General features: G+C 39.3%; 1 long non-coding RNA gene across 1 annotated transcript; it reads right to left on the reverse strand.

The window, feature by feature from the left end:
• Positions 1-1,406: 1,406 nt before the first annotated feature.
• LOC142907457 (uncharacterized) lies at positions 1,407-6,050 on the reverse strand. Its single transcript, XR_012931014.1, has 2 exons — positions 5,461-6,050; positions 1,407-2,531 (listed from the first exon to the last, which is right to left on the reverse strand). It is a non-coding gene; the product is annotated as an uncharacterized LOC142907457 (long non-coding RNA).
• Between the last annotated feature and the right edge of the window lie 6,899 nt (positions 6,051-12,949).

Here is a 12,949-nt window from a genome sequence, read left to right on the forward strand (position 1 = left end):
AAACTCTTCAACTATTAACTATGTTTATGTGACCAAGTAAGGCCTCACTGAGAGTGTAGATCTTCAGAAGTGACCTGTCCATCACAAACTATGTTTATGTGACCAGGTAAGGCCCCACTGAGATTGTAGATCTTCACAAGTGACCTGGCCATCACAAACTAAACTCTTCAACTATTAACTATGTTTATGTGACCAGGTAAGGCCTCACTGAGAGTGTAGATCTTCAGAAGTGACCGGGCCATCACAAACTAAACTCTTCAACTATTATCTATGTTTATGTGACCAGGTAAGGCCCCACTGAGAGTGTAGATCTTCACAAGTGACCTGGCCATCACAAACTAAACTCTTCAATTATTAACTATGTTTATGTGACCAGGTAAGGCCTCACTGAGAGTGTAGATCTTCAGAAGTGACCGGGCCATCACAAATTAAACTCTTCAACTATTAACTATGTTTATGTGACCAGGTAAGGCCTTACTGAGAGTGTAGATCTTCAGAAGTGACCTGGTCATCACAAACTAAACTCAACTATTAACTATGTTTATGTGACCAGGTAAGGCCTCACTGAGAGTGTAGATCTTCACAAGTGACCTGGCCATCACAACCTAAACTCTTCAACTATTAACTATGTTTATGTGACCAGGTAAGGCCTCACTGAGATTGTAGATCTTCACAAGTGAGCTGGCCATCACAAACTAAACTCTTCAACTATTAACTCTGTTTATGTGACCAGGTAAGGCCTCACTGAGAGTGTAGATCTTCACTAGTGACCTGACCATCACAAGTAATAGCCCAACGAAGTGGGCTGATATGGAAATGTATTATAGCCAAGTTGATGCTACACTCATTAGAGACCCATACTCATATAGACGCATAGAGACCATAGTCATATAGAACTATAAAGACCCATACTCCTAGAGAACCAGAATCCCATAGATGCCCATAATCACGGTATATTTATTTATTTATAAACGTCAGCGCCATGCGCAGCGATTTGGCACAATTTCAACCGAGAAGATGGATTCTGGCTTAGCAATCATTGGAAAGATTTGATTAACCATTTCAGGTCTTAATTGATTGTCCACGCTTACGGTGGCTTTCAGACCTCACACATTAATGTTTCGTCTCCCCCCTCCTCTTCTCAGAACACAGATGGACTCGTCCTTCTAAATAAACTGACAAATCGCTGCACGTGGCGCTGACGTCTTTATTATAAATAAATAAATACACCGTTTATTAATAAATAAATGAGAACCGACACACCTGATGACGACCCTTTGTGTTGTGGTCGAAACGTCGTGAGAATTTTTTATTGTTTTATATATATATTTTATTATTTTATTGTTTCCCTTCAACGTGACTTTACCGAAAGAGCTAAGAATGTGAATTACTGCAGTCACAAAAGCTTTAAATCAATATTTTTATTTCACCAGGTAATGCCCACTGAGCGATGTTATTGTTTTCAAAAGCGACCCTGACCACCACAAATGACAGCCCAACAAAGTGAACTGATATCACCGTCGCATGGAAATTTATAGCAGCAGCAGCCAAATTCTGTCTAAACGCGTGGTGATGTTGATTCTAAATGTGGAGGGGGGAAAAATCCGGAGGACCCGGAGGCAGATCCACGCAACCACGGGGAGAGACGCAGACTCCAAATATACATCAGCAGGCGTCAGGCTCGGGATCGAACCCACGATCCTCCTGCATACCGGGAGAGGTAGTTAACATCTGCCAGCCGCAAAAAAATCATCAGACTCCCCTGCTGGATCTCCTCACTGTTTCTAACTTAAGGTCTTGGCTCAAGTACCAGCTTCACATTCCTTATTGCCGTACAAATACCGGAGGAAGGGCCTTTGCTATTGGTGCCTCCAGGGTCTGGAATGCTATCGCCAATAAACTGCAACTCGGATCACTACCGGTGAAATCTGCGCTCAAAACTGCTCTTGAGGAGTTGTACACCCCCAGCTGCCACTGCGAATCCGTGGCCTGAAATCAAATGTACCGCTCCGGATGAGCGCTGCAAAGTATGAATCTTGAGTTTTGATCGTAGTGGTGCGCCGATCTCTAAAGGTGCATTGAACATTTCTGATACCGCTCTTGATGCTCCTGCTGTTACGGAGTGACTCATGCTGCCAGCTATGGTTGCAAAGTTTAGGTCGTGCGTGTTATGTAGATATCGTTCATTGTTAAATACGAATCACAGTTCCTATGATCGCCGTTACATTGTTTTTTTAATAGCTTTTTTTTGGTCGATTTTGAAAACGTTTGGTTGAGCCATGTTTGTCTGTTTAAGTACAGAGTTAACCTGGAAACTTCAATCTACATTTTCTCATGGTTATCGTTCGATTTGCATCCCACTGGGATTTTAGCACGCAGCGCTGATATACGGTGTTTTTTATCCTCTGGAAGACCTTGATGTCTTTTTTTACATCGGGTTTTTCCGTTGTGCGTAGTCAGCTTAAGATGTTCCCCGTTCGTGAATTTGTTGTGCACCCGAGTCAACAGCCGCATGGCTCACAGGGCCACACCTAATGAATGAAACAGAAATGAAAGTGAACCGTGGCATTAGATTCCGGATCGACCCCACGACCTCCTGCAGGCCAGGAGATGTAGTTAACATCTCCCTAGCCACAGTGGCACCCTACAACACACACAGAGAGTGCGATTCTACTTCACACGCTGGCTACGCACGGTACGTATGGTGCACGTGAACTTCAACAGACATACTGCTATACGCTACACTACTATACGCTACAATACACATTACATTATACACTACATTATTATACACTACACTATCATACACTCCACTATACACTATGCTATTATACACTACACTATAAACTACACTACTATACACTACACACTACAATATTATACACTACACTACTATACACTACACTACTGTACACTACATTATTATACACTACACTATACACTACACTACTATACACTACACTATTATATACTACACTATACACTACTATACACTACACTATTATATACTACACTATACACTACACTATATACACTATACACTACACTACTATACACTACACTATTATATACTACACTATACACTACACTACTATACACTACACTACTATACACTACTAAACACTACACTATATACACTACACTATATACACTACACTATATACACTACTAAACACTACACTATATACACTACACTATATACACTACACTACTATACACTACACTATACACTACACTACTACACACTGCACTACTATACACTACACTACTATACACTACACTACTATACACTATACTACTATACACTACACTACTATACACTACTAAACACTACACTATATACACTACACTATATACACTACACTACTATACACTATATACTACAATACACTATATACTACACTAATTTTCACTATACACTACACTATACACTACACTATATACACTACACTACTATACACTATATACTACACTAATTTTCACTATACACTACACTATACACTACACTACTATACACTACACTACTATACACTACAATACACTATATACTACACTAATTTTCACTATACACTACACCACTACACTACAATGAGAACTGATGTCTCAACAACTGGTTGTGCTTGTTGATTTATCGATGTGTGGGTTGATGTTGTTGTTGTTGTGTCGTTTGTTGTTGTCATCCCCCCCACACACAACACACACAACATCCACACAACATACACACAACATACACACAACATACACACAACATACACACAACATACACACACACAACATCCACACAACATACACACACACACAACATACACACAACATACACACAACATACACACACACAACATACACACAACATAGACACAACATCCACACAACATCCACACAACATACACACAACATACACACAACACACACACAACATACACACAACATACACACACACAACATACACACACACACAACATACACACAACATACACACACAACATACACACAACATCATACACACAACATACACACACACAACATACACACAACATACACACACAACACACACACAACATACACACAACATACACACACACACAACATACACACACACAACATACACACACACAACATACACACACACAACATACACACACACAACATACACACAAACATACACACAACACACACACAACATACACACACAACATACACACAACATACACACACACAACATACACACAACATACACACACACAACATACACACACAACACACACACAACATACACACACACAACATACACACACACACAACACACACACAACATACACACACACAACATACACACACAACACACACACAACATACACACAACATACACACACCATACACACACAACATACAACATACACACACAACACATACACACACCATACACACAACATACAATATACACACCATACACACAACATACAACACACAACATACACACACAACATACACACAACATACAACATACACACACAACATACACACAACATACAACACACAACATACACACAACATACACACAACATACAACACACAACATACACACAACACACACAACACACACACAACATACAACACACATAGGACATACACACACACAACATACACACACAACATACACACACAACATACAACACACACACAAAATACACACACAACATACAACACACACAACATACAACACACACACAATATACAGCACACACACAACATACACACACACTACATACAACATACACACACTACACACACACTACATACACACTACATACAAACAACGTACAACATACTACACACAACATACACACACACACTACATACACACTACATACACACACACTGCATACAACACACACACAACATACACACACTACATACAACACACACAACATACACACACACAACATACAACACACACAACATACAACACACACACAACATACACACACAATATACAACACACACACTACATACGCCATACTACTGGTGATAGTGGTGATGATGATGCTGATGATGATGGTGATGATGATGGTGTTGATGGTGGTGGTGATGATGATGATGGTGTTGATGGTGATGGTGGTGATGGTGATGATGATGGTGGTGATGATGATGATGGTGATAGTGGTGATAGTGGTGGTGAGGGTTTTGATGGTGGTGATGATGGTGATGGTGGTAATGGTGATGATGATGGTGGTGATGATGATGGTGGTGATGATGATGATGGTGGTAATGATGGTGGTGGTGATGATGATGGTGGTGATGATGGTGATGATGGTGGTGATGATGGTGATGATGATGTTGGTGATGATGGTGGTGGTGATGGTGATGATGGTGGTGGTGATAGTGATGATGATGGTGGTGATGATGATGATGGTGATGATGATGGTGATGACAATAAGAATAACAAAGAAGATGAATTACCGAAAGAATCGAAGAGTAAAGATGAAGTGTAAAAAATAAAAATAATAATAAAAATATATAAACACGAGTCCAAAGGACGGCTGAATGCGGGTCAAGACGCTGCGCTGAGGATTTGGAGGAGGGAGCTGCCCATCCCCCACCCACCCCCAATCTTCTATTTAAGCTCATAAATAATAATAAGTAATATTTAAGAAATACTTTTTTTTTAAAAACACGCTTTAATAAAATGTACCGTACTCGTAATTGCAAAACTTCAGGGAGTGACCCGAAGCTAATTGCCACAACGTTAGGGGCCCGTGGTGATTTAGAGCCAACGTGAGTTGAGCGTGGACAATTAAGTGCCAAGCCGAAACATCTAACATATAAAAATGAATGTTTAATTAAAAATATATATTTTTTATTTTTTATGATATAATATAGTATTGTCATCAGTAAGACATAAGTATACCAAGTTTTGCGGTCGATACCACATTGGGAAGTGGGTTAACGTTGAGTTACAAGATTTGATGATACAGCAACAGACAGTGAGTTAAATAAAAACGTGTAATAATGATAATATAAACGTGTAATAGTAAAAACGTGTAATAATAAAAACGTAATAATAACGTGTAATAACGTAATAATAATAGAAACGTGTAATAATAATATAAACGTGTAATAATAATATAAATGTGTAATAATTATAATAAAACGTGTAATAATGATAATAAAAACGTGTAATAATAACGTGTAATAATTATAATAAAAACGTATAATAACGTGTAATAATAATAACGTAATAATAACGTGTAATAACGTAATAATAATATAAACGTGTAATAATAATAAAAACTTGTAATAATAATATAAACGTGTAATAATAAAAACGTCTAATAATAATAAAAACGTGTAATAATAATAGAAACGTGTAATAATAATATAAACGTGTAATAATAATGTGGAATAATAAAATAAAAACGGTTCGTCGTCTTTTACATTTTTTTAACAACTTGTTTAAAAAAAAGATTTTCTTTCGTTTAATTAACAAATAAAAACATCCATGTCTAAAGACACGTAAGGCTTTCGCAGCCAAAATCATCCATAATACAAATCTGTCTGTCCACCTGATGATGCAGGTTGTAATTAGTGTTGAAACGTCGTACTCGGATTGTAAATGTTGTGGCTTTGCTCACCAACACACCGGTGTGCTGTACTAGTACACTACACTACACACTACATTATACACTACGCACTACACTACACTATACACTACACACTACGCTATATACTAAACTATACACTACTATACACTACACTATACACTACACTATTATACACTACACTATACACTACACTATACACTACACTACTATACACTACACTATACACTACACTATACATTACACTACTATACACTACACTATACACTACACTATTATACACTACAATACACTACACTACACACTACACTATACACTACACTACTATACACTACACACTACACTACTATACACCACACTACTATACTATGCTATACACTACTATACACTACACACTACACTACACACTACGCTATACACTACACTATACACTTCACTATACACTACGCTATACACTATGCTATACACTACACGACTATGCACTACACTATACACTACGCTATACACTACACGACTATACACTACACGACTATACACTACACTATACACTACACTATACACTACACTATACACTACACTATATACTACGCACTACTATATACTACTATACACTACACTATACACTACACTATACACTACACTATACTACTATACACTACACTATACTACTATACACTACACTATACACTACACACTACAATATACACTATACACTACACTATACACTACACTATACACTACACTACACACTACACTACACACTACACTACACACTACACTTTACACTACACTATACACTACACTACACTATACACTACATTACACACTACACACTACACTACACTATACACTACACTATTATACACTACACTATACACTACACTATACACTACACTATACACTACACACTACACTATTCTCCACCTCCTCTCCTCCACCTCCCCTCCTCCGCTACCTCTTCGTCTGCACGGTGGACGCTGGTGGACGCTGGTGGACGCTGGTGGACGCTGGTGGACGCTGTTGCGCTAGCCCCGTGTGAATACCCAGACCCGGTGGAGGCAGAGACCCGCTCTGCCTGGCCGAGTCTTGGAGACTTTGGACTCGCGCCCTGTGACCCGCGCTGGAATAAGCCCCGGTGGGCGATACGGTTCATATATCTCCATATATATAAAATGGAAATTAGCTATAGGAATAGGTTTTACCCTTTTAACCGGCACAAAAACTGACACCTTTATTCAAGGCATCATGTTTGCAATAACCACAACACAAGCAGTCAAAATACAAACAACAAAAAAAGACAACTCTGATAATAATATTGGCACTGTCCTTGAATTTGATTGGTCCACACCCGAGACGGCTTTTCTTAGAGCCCTTTAGTCTCCATTGGTGTTGGACCAGAAGACGCCAAAAGGCGTACAACTCAAAAACAGCGCCACTATCAGAGTATTGAGGGCTCGGGGTGAGCGTTTACATTATGGGACCTCCTTTGCCAGAAACAAGATATAGGAATAGGTTTTACCCTTTTAACTGTCACAAAAACTGACACCTTTATTCAACGCATCATGTTTGCAATAACCACAACACAAGCAGTCAAAATGCAAACAAAAAAAAAGACAACTCTGATAATAATATTGGCACTGTCCTTGAATTTGATTGGTCCACACCCGAGACGGCTTTTCTTAAGAGCCCTTTAGTCTCTCCACTGGTGTTGGACCAGAAGACGCCAAAAGGCGTACAACTCAAAAACAGCGCACTATCAGAGTATTGAGGGCTCAGGGTGAGCTTTTACATTATGGGACCTCCTTTGCCAGTAACAAGATAAGGTGTCAGTTTTTGTGCCAGTTAAAAGGGTAAATGTTTAGAGTAGTTAGTGTCTGATCGTAGATTAAAATACCATGTTTGGAGTTGTTAGTGGTCTGATCGTACTTTAAAATACCAAATGCTTAGTAGCGGTCTCATCGTGGATTAAAATGGCAAATGTTTAGAGTAGTTAGTGTCTGATCGTAGATTAAAATACCAAATGTTGAGTAGTTGTTAGTGGTCTCATCGTAGATTAAAATGGGAAATGTTTAGAATAGTAGTTAATGTCTGATCACAGATTAAAATACCAAATGTTTAAAGTCGTTGATTAAATAATAGGTGTTTACCCTGTATGGCAATAGAAACAGGAGTTGTGTTGAGATGTTCAAACACCGAATAGATTACATTTTGCGAGGAATCGGGTTTGCATTAACCACACACGGTACCTTGTGGTGAACATGCACAGAACCATGGCTCTGATTATAATCCATGGCATTGTATTTGAAAATTATTGGCCTACAGCATAGACGGCAGCCTTCTTTAGGGGTTATTCTCACTACCAGTGTCAGACCGGAGAACGTCAAAAGGCGTCCGGTGGTCACTGATCGTAGATTTATCTTTAAAAATGAGCAAAAAATAAAATCAAGTTAATTATGAAATCACGTGGCAAACGTTTGCCTGGCCAGAACAGCCCTTTTATGAACTAGTCGTAAATAATAACAGGAGGATGCCTCCACAAATATGGCTGTCGCCTGATCAAGCAGGTTGTAATCACTGGCAAAACGTCGTGCTCGGATTGTAAATGTTGTGGCTTGGCTCTCCAACACACCGGTGTGCTGTAATAGTACACTACACTATACACTACACTACTATACACTATACACTACACTATACTACTATACACTACACTATACACTGCTGTACCCTACACCATTCACTATACTACTATACACTACACTATATACTACACTATACACTACACTACTATACACTATACACTACACTATACTACTATACACTACACTATACACTACTATACCCTACACTATTCACTACACTACTATACACTATACACTACACTATACTACTATACACTACACTATACACTACTATACCCTACACTATTCACTACACTACTTTACACTACACTATATACTACACCATACACTACACTACTATACACTACACTATACTACTATACACTACACTATACACTACTATACCCTACACTATTCACTACACTACTATACACTACACTATATACTACACTATACACTACACTACTATACACTACACTATACTACTATACACTACACTATACACTACTATACCCTACACTATTCACTACACTACTATACACTACACTATATACTACACTATACACTACACTACTATACACTATACACTACACTATACTACTATACACTACACTATACACTGCTATACCCTACACTATTCACTACACTACTATACACTACACTATATACTACACTATACACTACTATACACTATACACTACACTATACTACTATACACTACACTATACACTACTATACCCTACACTATTCACTACACTACTATACCCTACACTATTCACTACACTACTATACACTACACTATATACTACACTATACACTACACACTAGTGCTGTACTTGCGTAGACGGGTAGTGGAGGACGTCACGTCACTAAAGGGGGGGGGGGGGGGGGTGAGAACGCATGAGGTCAGAGGTCACGGGGGATATATAAGGGGGGACCCGTGGCGTAGAGGGGATCGTCGCGAAGGGCCAGGAATGGAGAGAGTTAGCGGGCCGGGGTCGAGGGTAGGCGGAATAAGCGTCAGGCTAGGGTGACTACTTCACCCGGCCGACCGAGTTGGATGATTCCCTGGGGGGGGGGAAGATCACGTCTAGCCTGGGTGGAGCTAGGGACCTCCCGGCACCCTTTCGCCTGGGGAGATATTAGGGTTGTCACCTGTTGGGGCATAAGCCTTTCATAAGTTACCGGCAGTAGGCCTGAATAAACCCTGGCATCCGCACCTACTCAGGAACCGTGTCAGCGTCGTCAATTGCACCTCAAAACTTTTGGCGCGTTCCGTTTACACGGCAAGCCTCACTAATCGGCTGTGTCGGGTAGTGATGGTCTGTCACGGGATCTAACACAACAACAAACAAACCCTATATTGTGGATGGTATTGGTCGCGGAATCCTACGTGTTACACGAGTTGTAAATAATCAACGGTTTAATGTTACGTTTTTGTCATAATGTAGGTTTTTTTTTGGGGGGGGTGGTGAGATTGCGTAAATATACAGAAGTGTCGTCAAACCCGCCACCACCCGACACAGCCAATCAGTGAGGTGTGTCACGTAAACAGAGCACGGCAATTCGTTACTAGTACAGCACTAGTGTGTAGTGTGTAGTGTATTGTGTAGTATATAGTGTAGTGTATAATAGTGTATAGTGTAGCGTATAGTGTATTGTGTGTAGTGCGTATTGTATAGCATAGTGTATAGTGTAGTGTATAGTGTAGTGTATATTAGTGTATAGTGTAGTGTATAGTAGTGTAGTGTATAGTAGTGTATAGTTTAGTATATAGTGTAGTGTATAGTGTAGTGTATAGTGTAGTGTATATTAGTGTATAGTGTAGTGTATAGTGTAGTGTATAGTAGTGTAGTGTATAGTAGTGTATAGTTTAGTATATAGTGTAGTGTGTAGTGTATAGTGTAGTGTATAGTAGTGTATAGTGCAGTGTATAATAGTGTATAGTGTAGTGTGTGTAGTGCGTATTGTATAGCATAGTGTATAGTGTAGTGTATAGTGTAGTGCATATTAGTGTATAGTGTAGTGTATAGTAGTGTAGTGTATAGTAGTGTATAGTTTAGTATTAGTGTAGTCTGTAGTGTATAGTCTAGTGCGTAGTGTATAATGTAGTGTGTAGTGTAGTGTATAGTAGTGTATAGTTTAGTATATAGTGTAGTCTGTAGTGTATAGTTTAGTGTAGTGCATAGTGTATAATGTAGTGTATAGTGTAGTGTACTAGTACAGCACACCGGTGTGTTGGTGAGCGAAGCCACAACATTTACACTCCGAGTACGACGTTTCACCACTAATTACAACCTGCATCATATTGCTCTACTAACTGTTGGTCACCTAACATACAAACCTCTAGCCCATATTTTCAACCTGTCCATCAAAGAAGCATCAGTTCCTCTAGAATGGAAACATTCCTATGTCCGTCCACTTCACAAAGGGGGCCCTAAAGATGATCCGGATAACTACCGACCTATCTCAATTTTGTCCCCGTTGATGAACATTTAAAAAAAAAATTATTGAACTGCCAAATTAGCAGTTTCCCGTCCACCAACAATCTACTAGATCTAAAACAATCTGGGTTACGAAAAAAATACAGCACCACATCTGTTGCATTAGACTCTCTGAATCAAATTTACAGTAGCCTTGATAATAAGCAGTACTGTGCCTGTCTTTTTCTTGACCTGTCCAAAGCTTTTGATACAGTTGACCACAACACCCTGCTTAGTAAATTAAGTTGCCTCGGTTTTTCCGAGAACAAAGTAAAATGGTTAAACGATTTCCTCTTTTCTCGCTCCCAAACTGTATTCACAGATGGTTGGAGGTCAAACAGTGTTAAGATAACAAAAGGGGTTGCACAGGGTTCCATCCTCGGCCCCCTCTTGTTCTCTCTTTATGTCAATGACTTGGGCACTGACCTGGATCATTCCAGGGTAAATCTTTTTGCAAATGACACGATACTGATCACTGCTGGCCACTCTCCGGATGACGTGATTGCTAAGCTCCAGGGTGATTTCAACAAACTACAACATCAGCTAGTTGCTCTTAAACTAGTCCTAAATACCTCCAAAACCAAGGTGCTATGCTTCTCACCGGGACTAAAGCAGGAAGTTATTTTTCCCCAATTACATTCTTTGAATAATTATCAAATATAGCAAGTCAAGATCTATAAGTATCTTGGGGTCATCCTGGATTCAAAACTGAATTCTGAAGATCACATTGATTATATTGGTAAAAAGATAAAAATAAAAATTGGTTTTCTGTATCGACACAAGCACTGCTTCCCCCAAATGTTCCGTTTGGAATTGATAAAAGCTACCATACTGCCTCTACTTGACTACTGTGACATCGTGTATAAATCAGCCCCAAGTACTGTACTGAAGAAGCTTGATTCCATCTATCACTTGGCCTTAAGATTTGCATCGAACTGCCCATATAGGACTCACCACTGTGATCTCTACATTGGGTCAAACTTAACATCTCTTAATGTTCGACGGCTTGTGCACCAGATCTTATTTATTCACGATGTACTTACAAAAAAAATCCGCAGACTACCTGCTGCTGGATCTCCTCTCTGTTTCAAAGAACAAATTTGACCTCAGGTCTTCGCTCATCTACCAGCTTCACATTCCCTATTGCCGTACAAAAACCGGAGGAATGGCCTTTGCTATTGATGCCCCCAGGGTCTGGAATGCTATTGCCAATAAACTGCAACTTGAATCACTTACCTATGAGATCTTC

The sequence above is a fragment of the Petromyzon marinus genome, chromosome 79 (genome assembly GCF_048934315.1).
Source record: "Petromyzon marinus isolate PM22_M1 ecotype Great Lakes invasive population chromosome 79, UKy_Petmar_22M1.pri1.0, whole genome shotgun sequence".
In the NCBI taxonomy this organism is placed as follows: Eukaryota; Metazoa; Chordata; class Hyperoartia; order Petromyzontiformes; family Petromyzontidae; genus Petromyzon; species Petromyzon marinus.